We start from the raw sequence: 11,047 nt of genomic DNA on the forward strand, positions 1-11,047 counted from the left end.
GCCTACTTCCTCTTGATCTTGTGTGTGGATTGCAGCCACTTGCTTTGTTTCTAATTGCCTGGTAAGTTCTGCTAGTTGCTTGGCAAACACCTTGTTTTGGGCTAGAATTGTATCAACCTGGTTCAGTTCCATGACTCCCTTAGTGTTGTGCCTTTCTGATGCATAGTAGTACTCATTCTCAGCCACTGTCTCAATCACTTCAATGGCTTCTTCCACAGTCTTTTTCCTGTTCAATGAACCTCCTGATGAATGGTCTACAGCCTTCCTTGATTCATAAGAGAGCCCATCATAGAAGATGTGCAGTTGCACCCAATCATGGAACATGTTTGGTGGGCATTTCCTTGTCAAGTCCTTGAATCTCTCCCATGCCTCGTAGAGAGTTTCACCATCTTGTTGTCTAAAAGTCTGGACCTCAGATCGAAGCCTATTGACCTTTTGTGGAGGGTAGAAACGTGCCAGAAACTTGCTTTCCACCTCATCCCATGTTGTTAGACTCCCCCTTGGGAATGATTCCAGCCACTTAGCTGCTTTGTCCCTAAGTGAAAATGGGAACAAGAGCAGTTTATAGGCATCTTCCTGGACTCCATTGGACTTCACAGTGTCACAAATTCTCAAGAATTTTGTGAGATGTTGGTTTGGGTCTTCATTAGCACTTCCTCCAAAGGAACAATGATTTTCCACCAATGATATTAGCTGTGGCTTGAGCTCAAAATTGTTGGCCTGAATGGGTGGTTTCTGGATGCTACTACCACAATTCCCTGAGGTTGGGTTTATGTATGAACTCAAAACCCTCCTCTCAGGGATGGCATTGTTTCCATCAGCTCTCTCATGGTTGTGAACTTCTCTATCCATGTTGAGATCTAAAGCTTCCTCAAAATTGTCCTCAGATTCTCCTTCAGATTCCTCTTCTCCCACTACTCTCTTCCCTCTTGCTTCCCTTCTAAGTCTATGAAGGGTCCTCTCTGGTTCGGTATACGGAGGAGTTGATGTCTCTCCTCTCCTACCTGTCATACAAGAACACAGCTCAAACACAAACAAGTGAAATACTCTTGGTTAATGAAAGAGTATGGTTAGATCAATTGAGGAATTAAATCAAACAGTTAGTGAGTCAGTGAGTTAGTTGCATGAATCTAAAGGCGTAAAGAAAGAAAGCATGTAACCAAGTGCAGAAATTAAAATTCAACAAGTATCTAGAACAGAATTAACAAAGCAAGAGAAAATTGCTCAATCTAGTTAGCTTCCAATTTGAGAATTGTCAATCGAAAACCAATCCCTGGCAACGGCGCCATAAACTTGATGCGCATAAATGTGTTATGCTACGATTTAGGAAATTGCACGATCGGCAAAATTCCTTCCGGCAAGTGCACCGGTTATCATCGTCAAGTAAAAACTCACAATAGAGTGAGGTCGAATCCCACAAGGATTGGTTGAGTGAGCAATTCGGATTAGAAGTGTGTTCTAGTTGAGCGGAATCAATATTTGAGATGAGAATTGCGGAATGTAAAATTGGCGGGAAAAGTAAATGACAAGAAAATTAAATGGCTGAATCTTAAATTGCATGAATTAAAGAGCAGAATGTAAATTGCTGAAATTAAAAGGGAATGGGGATGATTGCAAGAATTGAATTGCAGAATGTAAAGAGAAAGTGGAAATCAGAAATGGGGAATTCATTGGGTTTAGGAGATATTGAAATCTCCGAATCAAAACATGTAAATCTCTTCCTCAACCAATGCATTCATTGAATTTTGCTTGGCAATCTTATATGATTGGATCCCAATTCCTTGGCTCACCAATGCTCTCTAAAAACAAACAAATTCCCAATCCCTTGGTTTAAATGTTCATAAGAAGAGATGATGCTTGGTCACTGATTATACCACACAATTTCATGAACCACAATTTGGTAGGATTACATGTCACAATATCCATCCAAACCCCAATCCAATCCACTGTGAGAAAGCTTCTCTAGCATGAATCCTCCATTCCTTTCCCAAGGCTCCGAAGGATTCCAAGTATGAGTAGCTTCTTTCCCAAGACAACTACTCAATGGAATTAGATCGAGAAGCTTTCTAACAAAATTCAAGAGAAAAGATTGAAGAAGAAGATAAACTATTATTGATTCATTGAATTACAATAGAGCTCCCTAACCCAATGAAAGGGGGTTTAGTGAATCATAGCTCTGAATTCAATTACAAAGAAAAGGAAAACTGGCTAAAAGTGAAAGTCCAAAGTCCTTTCTAACTTCAATTCTATCCTATTTATACACTTTCTATATTGAGCTTCAGTTGTGCTTCTTGGGCTTTGAGGCCTCTCCTTGCTTTCCTTTTGCCTTGGGTTTATGATCCATAATGTTGATGAGGTTGTTGATCCAAATTCTGTACATTTCATTGAGCCAATTTAGTGATAATCAAATAATGACACATGACTCAATAAATTGAGATTTCAAACTCATCAATCCTTCAGGCCCAATCCCATAAACCATGATATTCAATTGGGTTTCATACCAAAGTGAGTTTAAGTTAATATTTGTGCTCAAAGACTAACTTAAACCACAATATTTTTGGCCCAGAAACCTTTTCCAAGAGTGGCGTTTAAGTTGCAGTTTAAGCTTAAACTGCAGCTTAAACGCCAGACACTTCCAGTGAGGCCTTTTGTAGAAGCACGTTTAAGCTTCAGTTTAAGGTTAAACTGAAGCTTAAACGTGGAAATGGAAGAATGGTAGCCCTGGAGAGTAATGTAGTCGAACACGTTTAACCTCCAGTTTAAGGTTAAACTGGAGGTTAAACGTGGAAAAGGAATGAGGCATCCTGGAGGTCGAACACGTTTAACCTCCAGTTTGAGGTCAAACTGGAGGTTAAACGTGGAAAAGGGTGGAGGCTTACTGGAGGTCGAACACGTTTAACCTCCAGTTTGAGGTCAAACTGGAGGTTAAACGTGGAAGCTTGGAATGGTGGCCCTGGAGGTGTCGAACACGTTTAACCTCCAGTTTGGGGTCAAACTGGAGGTTAAACGTGGAGGTGGAGAGAGCAACCCTGGAGTAAAAGAAAACGTCGAACACGTTTAAGCTCCAGTTTGAGTCAAACTGGAGCTTAAACGTGGAATGGCCCCTGGTACTCTTCCTGGTTCTGGCGTTTAACCTCCAGTTTGAGGTCAAACTGGAGGTTAAACGTGGAACTCCTCCCTGGTGTCATACTCATTCTGGCGTTTAACCTCCAGTTTGACTCAAACTGGAGGTTAAACGTGGAATGCTCCTTAAGTGAGGCCTATCATTCTGGCGTTTAACCTCCAGTTTGAGGTCAAACTGGAGGTTAAACTTCAATCCCAGCATTTCTTATTCTTCATGATTTTGGCGTTTAAGCTCCAGTTTAAGCTTAAACTGGAACTTAAACTCCACATGTGATATTCAAGCTTCCTTTATTGATTTTCTTGCTTCCTTGCTTAGCCTCTTCTTCCCTGAAATCATCCAAACAATTGCATCAAAGTCTTGCAAAGTTTCATGAGAAATCTTCCATTCATAGCATTCAAATAATATAACTAAAAACTCATGGAATTTGCATAAAAATCTACATGTTGAATGATTTATTGCTTTGTTCTTCATTTAACCATTTTTGGTTACTTTAAGCTCAAGAAAATGCATAAAACAACTAAAACTAACAGAAAATTGCTAGTGAAACTAGTCCATGATGCCTTGGCATCATAGGGTTAGCTTTGAATTGCATAGGTGTTCATACATCGGTTCGAGCTATAAAGGACCGGGTTGGCCGACCTCTTAGAAGGTTGGCCTATGACCGACCTCTTGGAAGGTTGGCCCATGACCGACCTCTTGGAAGGTTGGCCCATGACCGACCTCATAGAAGGTTGGCCCATGACTGACCTCTTAGAAGGTTGGCCCATGACCGACCTCTTGGAAGGTTGGCCCATTACCGACCTCTTCACAAAGAGTTCGGCCAAATCACTAGAGAGGCCCAAGAAGGCCCAGAGAAAGGAACACAGCCCAAATCTAAAGGCAGCCAAAGCCTAGAAAGATAAGGACGGTTCCCCTAAAGATAAGATGACTTCACTCAAAGATAAGATAAGATAACTATCTTATATCTAGAAAAGATTACTCTACAACATTATAAATACACTGGAGCACCCAGGTATAACTCATACTCTGATTCTACTAAAAACCTGCTTAATACCCTTGCTAACTTAAGCATCGGAGTCCCTTGCAGGTACCACCACCCTCCAGTGATGAAGGATCAGCAGCAGTACCAGTCCAACAAGTCGGACGCGACAGCTCCGGCCACCACCCACAAGTCGGACACGTCATCTCCGACCAGCACAAAAGATCTCGACCGAGATCGACCTACAGTTTCAGGTAACCCTCGGAACAATAGGTGTCATAGGTTAGGTGGGTAGTCTAAGTTGATCAAAGATTCAAATCTCAAGCTCACTTGACCATATGCATCCTTACCTTGACCCTAGCACCATTACAACCTAAGAAAAGGCCTCATGATATTTGTATGCATGCATGGAATAATTGTTGATTGTTAGATGAAAAACAAACCCTGGAAAAGCATGATTAGGGGAGAATTGAGTGATCAACCCTATACACTTGAGCGACTAGAGCGGATACACATCCGGTGAGGGTTTGATGCTTAATTACATGCTTTCACCTATGATCATCTCTTTTCTTGCAAGTTTGTACAATCTTTAATAACTCAATTCAATTGTGGTTTGGCTTGGTTGTTAATACCCTTAGCCCTTATGCTTATATTGGTTTTCTTGGGAATTGATTTATTTTGACCAAGTACTTGCATCCATTTAGGTACTTGCATTTAGATAGTTGTATTTAGGTAGATTGCATATAGTTCATTCACATTGAATAAATAATGTTGATACCCTTCGTCTTTCTCTTGGTTAAGCATGAGGACATGCTTGGTTTAGGTGTGGGGAAATTTAATGCACCACAATTTCGTGGTACATTTTGTGCTTAATTTAGGTGGGTTTTATCCACTTTACCCACATTTATTCTATGAAATAGCATGGTTTCATAATTTTCTCCTAAATTGTGCTTAAGTGTAAAAACATGCTTTTTAGGCCCTTAATTGGTTGATCTTGATTCACCTTTGATTCCACTAGATGCCTTGATGTGTTTGCTAAGGATTTCAGGATCGAAAAGGCTAGGAATGGATCAAAGGAGTGAGGAGAAAAGCATGCAAAGTGGATAAATCATGGAAAAGCTAGGATTTGGGATGCACCCATCGATGGGCACGCACAACAGACGCGCACGCGTGAATTTGAAGTTGCAAGGCGACGCGTGCGCGTACATGATGCATACGCGTGGATAGCGAAATGGCCAAGCGATGCGTACGCGTGACCCACGCGTACGCGTCGATGCTCGCATGTGATTTTTTTTAGTGAAATCATTCCTGGCGAATTCAGAGGAGCTTCTGCCCCAATTCTGAGTGGAATTTTGGTGGGAAAAGATAAAAATGACCAAAGATTGAAGGGAAGGATCAGCTTGAGATCTTTTGACACTTTACACACTTTAGTCTTATTTAGAGTTAGTTTCTAGAGAGAGAAGCTCTCTCTTCTCTCTAGAATTAGGATTAGGATTAAGTTTAATTCTCCTCTAGATCTAGGTTTAATTCATGCTTTGATTTACTATTCCTCTTCAATTCCTTGCTCCTCTACCCTTGCTTTCTCTAGTTTTGTAATTCATTACTTATAATTATTCACTTGTTGATGATGTACTCTTGCTTCTTCTATTTTCATCTTAATGCAATTCATGTTTTATATTCCATTGTTGTTTAATTGAGTTGTTGTTATTGTTTTTTCATAATTGGAGAGTTATAGATTTTCCTTTCTTGCAATTCTATCTTGCCTTGCTTTTGTGCCTTCCAAGTGTTTGACAAAATACTTGGAAGGATGTTAGAGTATATTTTAGTGTTCTTGGCTTGGGATGGTAATTTAGGTGAACTTGAGTTACTATGTCCAAGTGTTGGTGATTGGTGTCCATTGAATCTAGCGTTCCCTAGATTAATTAGTAAGAAGGTTAGGACTTATGGATTAGGATTAGTGTAGCTCATTTGACTTTCCTTTATTCGTTAGAGGATGACTTAATGGGATTAATCCTTGCAATTATCATGTTGTGGTTAGTGACAAGGAAAGATCCTTGACCGTCATCCCTTGCCAAGACCTTTTCACATTTGATTTTCCATTTACTTTCTTGCCATTTATCTTTCATTTTCCTTATTCCAAAACCCCATATACTTGTTCCAAAACCAATAACAAGAATACTTCCCTGTAATTCCTTTGAGAGACGACCCGAGATTTAAATACTTTGGTTATTAATTTTAGGGGTTTGTTACTTGTGACAACCAAATTTTTGTATGAAAGGATTATTTGTTGGTTTAGAGACTATACTTGCAACGAGCTTTCATTAAGGAATTCTATACCATCAAAAATTAGTTCATCATCCACCCCATACTATTATATATTGTTGGAATGCCCTGAATGTCTACTTTCCAATGCCATTAGAAGTGCATTATTTAGAGGTCTAAAGCTCGAGTTATACTCCATGGAAGGTGAAGAGGTCAGCTGGCCTTACTGCAGGTTGATTTTATGTTCATCTTTGCACTTTCGGGGCAGGTTTTCTCCCTCAAATTTAGTGTCCACCATGTAGTGACATATATACATGGAAAGCTCTAGATTCCTATTTTCTAATGTTTTTGGAGTCACCTCATTTAGAGCTTTTTAGCTCAAGTTATTCTTGTTTGAAGAAGACACAGTCAAGCTGTCAGGAGCAACGTTTGTGGCAACGTTGGTGAGCCAACTTTGGCCACCAACGTTGCTTGCTCTTCTTCTTCTCTGCCCTTCCTTAGCTTCTTCTTACCTATCATCAACTAAACAAAATGCATCAAAGTATTGCCATAATCACAAGATTTTTCATCATTCATAATAATCAAGTAAATCTTGCATAAATCTCATGAAAATGCATAAAATTAACAATGTTCGATTGAATCAAGACAAACATGAATTTCTCATCCAAACACTTACTTATTGCCTAAGAAATGCATGAAAACCAAGTAAAAACTAATGAAAAAGGCTTGTGAAACTAGCTTAAGATGACTTGTCAACACAACACCAAACTTAAATCTTGCTTGTCCCCAAGCAAGCAGTAAAGCATGAGAAAAATGAATGAAAACAGAGAGAAGTATAAGCCCTTTTATTGGCAGACATTCAATTATGATTAATGGGGTTTTCATGCATGGTATCTTAGTGATTTTTATTTGTGGCTGAAGCATGGACACTCCTTTGGATCCTTACTTGAATTACACAAAAAATTAAACTTCTTGTTGTTTGCTTCTTAGTTTGAGCTTTTTGTGCTTTCTTTCATGACTGGATTTATTGCTTAGCTGAGGCTTAATGCTATGTGGTAAGGCATCTTTTTAGAGTAAGCTTTTAGCCAACATTCCCGCCCCAGTTGGTTTAAGATGCTGGGTGTTGAAACACCCCTATAGGCTTACTTGCTCAAGCCTCTCCTTAGCACACATACATCATAGGCATTTAGCTTGTTTTGTTCTTTGGAAATTATTACACAGCACCTCTTTCGATCACTAAATGCTTTGTCTCAAAGTAGCTCTTGATGGTGGACTTTCGGTTGGCAATCTCGGGTTAGTTAACCTAAGTTGCCAGGTGATGAAGCACCCCTGAGAACCTAGTCATCCAAGCTTATCTTTGTACAAGAGCATCATAGGCATATATCCAAATCTCAAGCCATTGGTGCCTAGCCTTGTTTATTTCTTTTTATTTCTTTCTTTTGCATTTTCTTTCTTTTATTGTGGACCTCTTTCATTTGTCAAGTCTCATAAAATGTAACTCAAGTTTATATCTCAAAGTCATGCCAACTTCTTGCCTTGTTTATAAATCAACTAATGAACTGGCAAATACCACCACATAACCTTATTCTGTCTCATATCAAACCAGACCTTTACTCTTTCTCTGTTTCACAACAATTTTTCTTTTATTCAAGCATGAGGAACAAAGCATATAATTTAAGCACGATGAGATAACAAAGGAACTTAAACTAGCAAGCCATAAAAACAAACAAACAATAATTGACTCATGACTAACAGGACACTAATCAACAGGGCACAATTGCACTTTCAATTAACAGATTTGAACTAAGGTCAATCAGAGAACAATACAACCTCTTGGAGTCCATTTGTTTCCTTTGTGTCATCATCATTGTTGGGTTTCATGTCCTTCCTTTGTCCTTCCACATGATGATTTATCTTTTCCTCCAAGAAATTGAATGACTTCCTACAAAGATATTGAAAGTTGCTTGTTCCCCAAGCACTTGAGAGATGGTTAGCATGCATGTATACTTGTGATTTTCTGGACCTAAGTTGGTGGGGGAACACCAAACTTAGTTCCTTGCCTACTTCTATATGCAGCAAAGTGAATACATGCATGAAACATCAAGTGCTTTTATTAAAAAAATAAACTATGAACTAGAAAACAAGCATATGAACTAAAAACTAAATAGTTGTTAAGTAGTTTCCCTGATTGCTTGGAGGTAGTGACTAATCATGCTGAGGGTTGAAATGTGTTTCTAATGAAATCTTTGGTAGAACACCAAGCTTAGCATTCTACATTCACCCTTGAATTACTTTGGTGTGTAACACCAAACTTAGCTCCTTGTAATACAGATAAATCTACTTTAACTCTTTTATTAAAATAGCTAGGATTATTAAAATAGCTAGGAAAAGAAAACTACCTCTAGTTGGGTTGCCTCCCAACAAGCGCTTTTTTAATGTGATTAGCTTGACATGTTGTTCATGGCTTTCTTCCTCTTCTTCCAGTTTGTTAAAAGGAATGACCTCAGAAAGAGAGAAGAGCCAGTCAGTATCCCCTGTCTTGTCCTCTTCCCAGCAAGCTTCCTTTTGTTATTTGCTTGATTGAACTTGCTTGCTGGATCAGGGGTTGGATTGCTTGTAGTTGACCTTTTCTTCTTCCTTGATATGGTCAATTGTAGCTTGGTCACAATCCTCTTTTCCAGTGCTCTTGTTGGCTGCCTTCACTTTTTTGATATCAAGACTTGGGTGTTGTGTGATGGTTGGAGTGTCTTCTTCATCAAAAACTTTTTGAATTAGTGGTTCAATGAACCCACCCTCTATACAACTCTCTGCTTCAATTGAGTGTGGACTTCCTTGATTGACTTCCACTCCTTCTTCTACATGATGTTCCGTTGAGTCCTTTGGGAGTGAATTTTCATGTTCCTCTGTCACCTCAATTAGCTTCTGTGGATATGAAATCATAGGCTCAAATACCTCCACAACCTCCTTCTTCATTGAACTTTCACTTGTTATCAGAGCCTCTTTTTCTTGCTTTTCTAATTCGTCCATTGTACTCAACATCTGGTTTAAACGCACTTCCATGTTTTTGAAAAAGGTTTCTTGTTATGTCCAAGATTTCTTCATCTCCTCTTCATATCTTTCAAACATGGACTCAAGTTTTGAGAGTCTTTGGTTCAGGAAAGTTTGTGTGAGATTTTGTGTTGAGGTATAGTCAAGTGATGAAGAATTTTCAAATGAAAAATTAGGAGGTGAGGTTGAACAATTTTGCATAAATGTATTTGAGGCATAATCAAGTGATAATGGCTCTGGATGATTAGAATATGGAGCATTAAAATTCTCTCCCCAGCTACAATTTGTGTAAGTGTCATAACAATATGAGTCATTTTGTAGCTCTGGAGCATATCGCCACTGGGTGGATTGCTCATAATCTGTCATTTCTTGGTGATACTCCTAGCCACCATTATGATAATGACTTGAATTATTTTGTGGTGGTGGGTAATATCCCATGAAATTGGCTTGATCAAAAGATGAGGTGAACTCCATTTGAATTTTGTGAAACATAATCACCAAGGAAAATTGAAATTCCCCATGTCACATATAAGAATTTTTTAGTGAGGCAATAACACAAATACCTTAGTATCAACAACAAATAGAAAATTAAAAAGAACTTAAATGATAAAAGCAAAGAAAATGCTTAATCTAGACTTATCACCCACTTAATCATTGTCAATCTAAATCAGTCCCCGGCGACAGCGCCAAAAACTTGATGGACAAAAAATTGAATTCCGCACAAACTAACTGGCAAGTATACCGGGTCGCATCAAGTAGTAAAACTCATGTGAGTAAAGTCGATCCCATTAGGATTGATGGATCAAGAAACTTTAGTGAAATGATTAATCTAGTCAAGCTAACAAGTGATGAATTGAGTGAAATTGGATCAACAAAAAATAAATTGCAGGAAATCTAAAGTGCTGAAAGTAAATGAGAAATAACAGAGAACAAGATTCATCAGGGATTGGAGATATCATAATCCATCATGAATCAAATGGGTCTCAATTCCTTTCTCAATCATATGAATAGATCTATGGTGGATTGAAATTGATTGGATCCCAATTCCTTGGCAATCCAATCTCTCTAATCACAATCAATCTTGCCAATTCCTTGATCTAATTGTCATGAGAAGAGGTTAAATGCATGTCTCTCATCCATAAGCCACACAATCTCTCAAGATCTCAATTCCTCCTGAATGGTGTTGATCAAGAGAGTTGTGAAGGATAGAGCCTCAGTTCTAATGCTCATGATTCCCCCTTCTGGAGTGAATAAATATCAATCAAAACAGAGGATATCCTATAGCTACTCAAGCGGATTGAGAAGAAGAAGAAATTCACTCAATCATGTGAGTTATAATAGAGCTCCTCCCCTGATGAAGTGGGGTTTAATTGATCATTGCTCTAAGAACACATGCAGGAAATTAAAATTGCATGAAAGTAAATCAAGCTCAATAGTAATAGAAATGTAAAATTTGCAGAAAGGAAAATTGCATAAGGGAAATTAAACTCAATACAAGTTGAAATGACAAATTCCAGAAAAATAAAAGTGTATTAGAATCCTATACTAAGCTCTATGGAGTCTCTAATCCTCCAAGTAAGGTCTGGAGTCTTTAATCCTCCAGCCTCTACTCCTACTCCTACTGCAGCCTACTA

At 38.6% G+C, this 11,047-nt stretch overlaps 1 non-coding gene across 1 annotated transcript; it reads left to right on the forward strand.

Moving 5' to 3' along the window:
* Positions 1 to 322: 322 nt before the first annotated feature.
* Positions 323 to 426, forward strand: LOC148564906 (small nucleolar RNA R71). Its single transcript, XR_015885327.1, has one exon. It is a non-coding gene; the product is annotated as a small nucleolar RNA R71 (small nucleolar RNA).
* The last annotated feature ends 10,621 nt before the right edge of the window (positions 427 to 11,047 follow it).

The sequence above is a fragment of the Arachis ipaensis genome, chromosome B5 (genome assembly GCF_059453495.1).
Source record: "Arachis ipaensis isolate K30076 ecotype BB chromosome B5, ASM5945349v1, whole genome shotgun sequence".
Taxonomy (NCBI): Eukaryota; Viridiplantae; Streptophyta; class Magnoliopsida; order Fabales; family Fabaceae; genus Arachis; species Arachis ipaensis.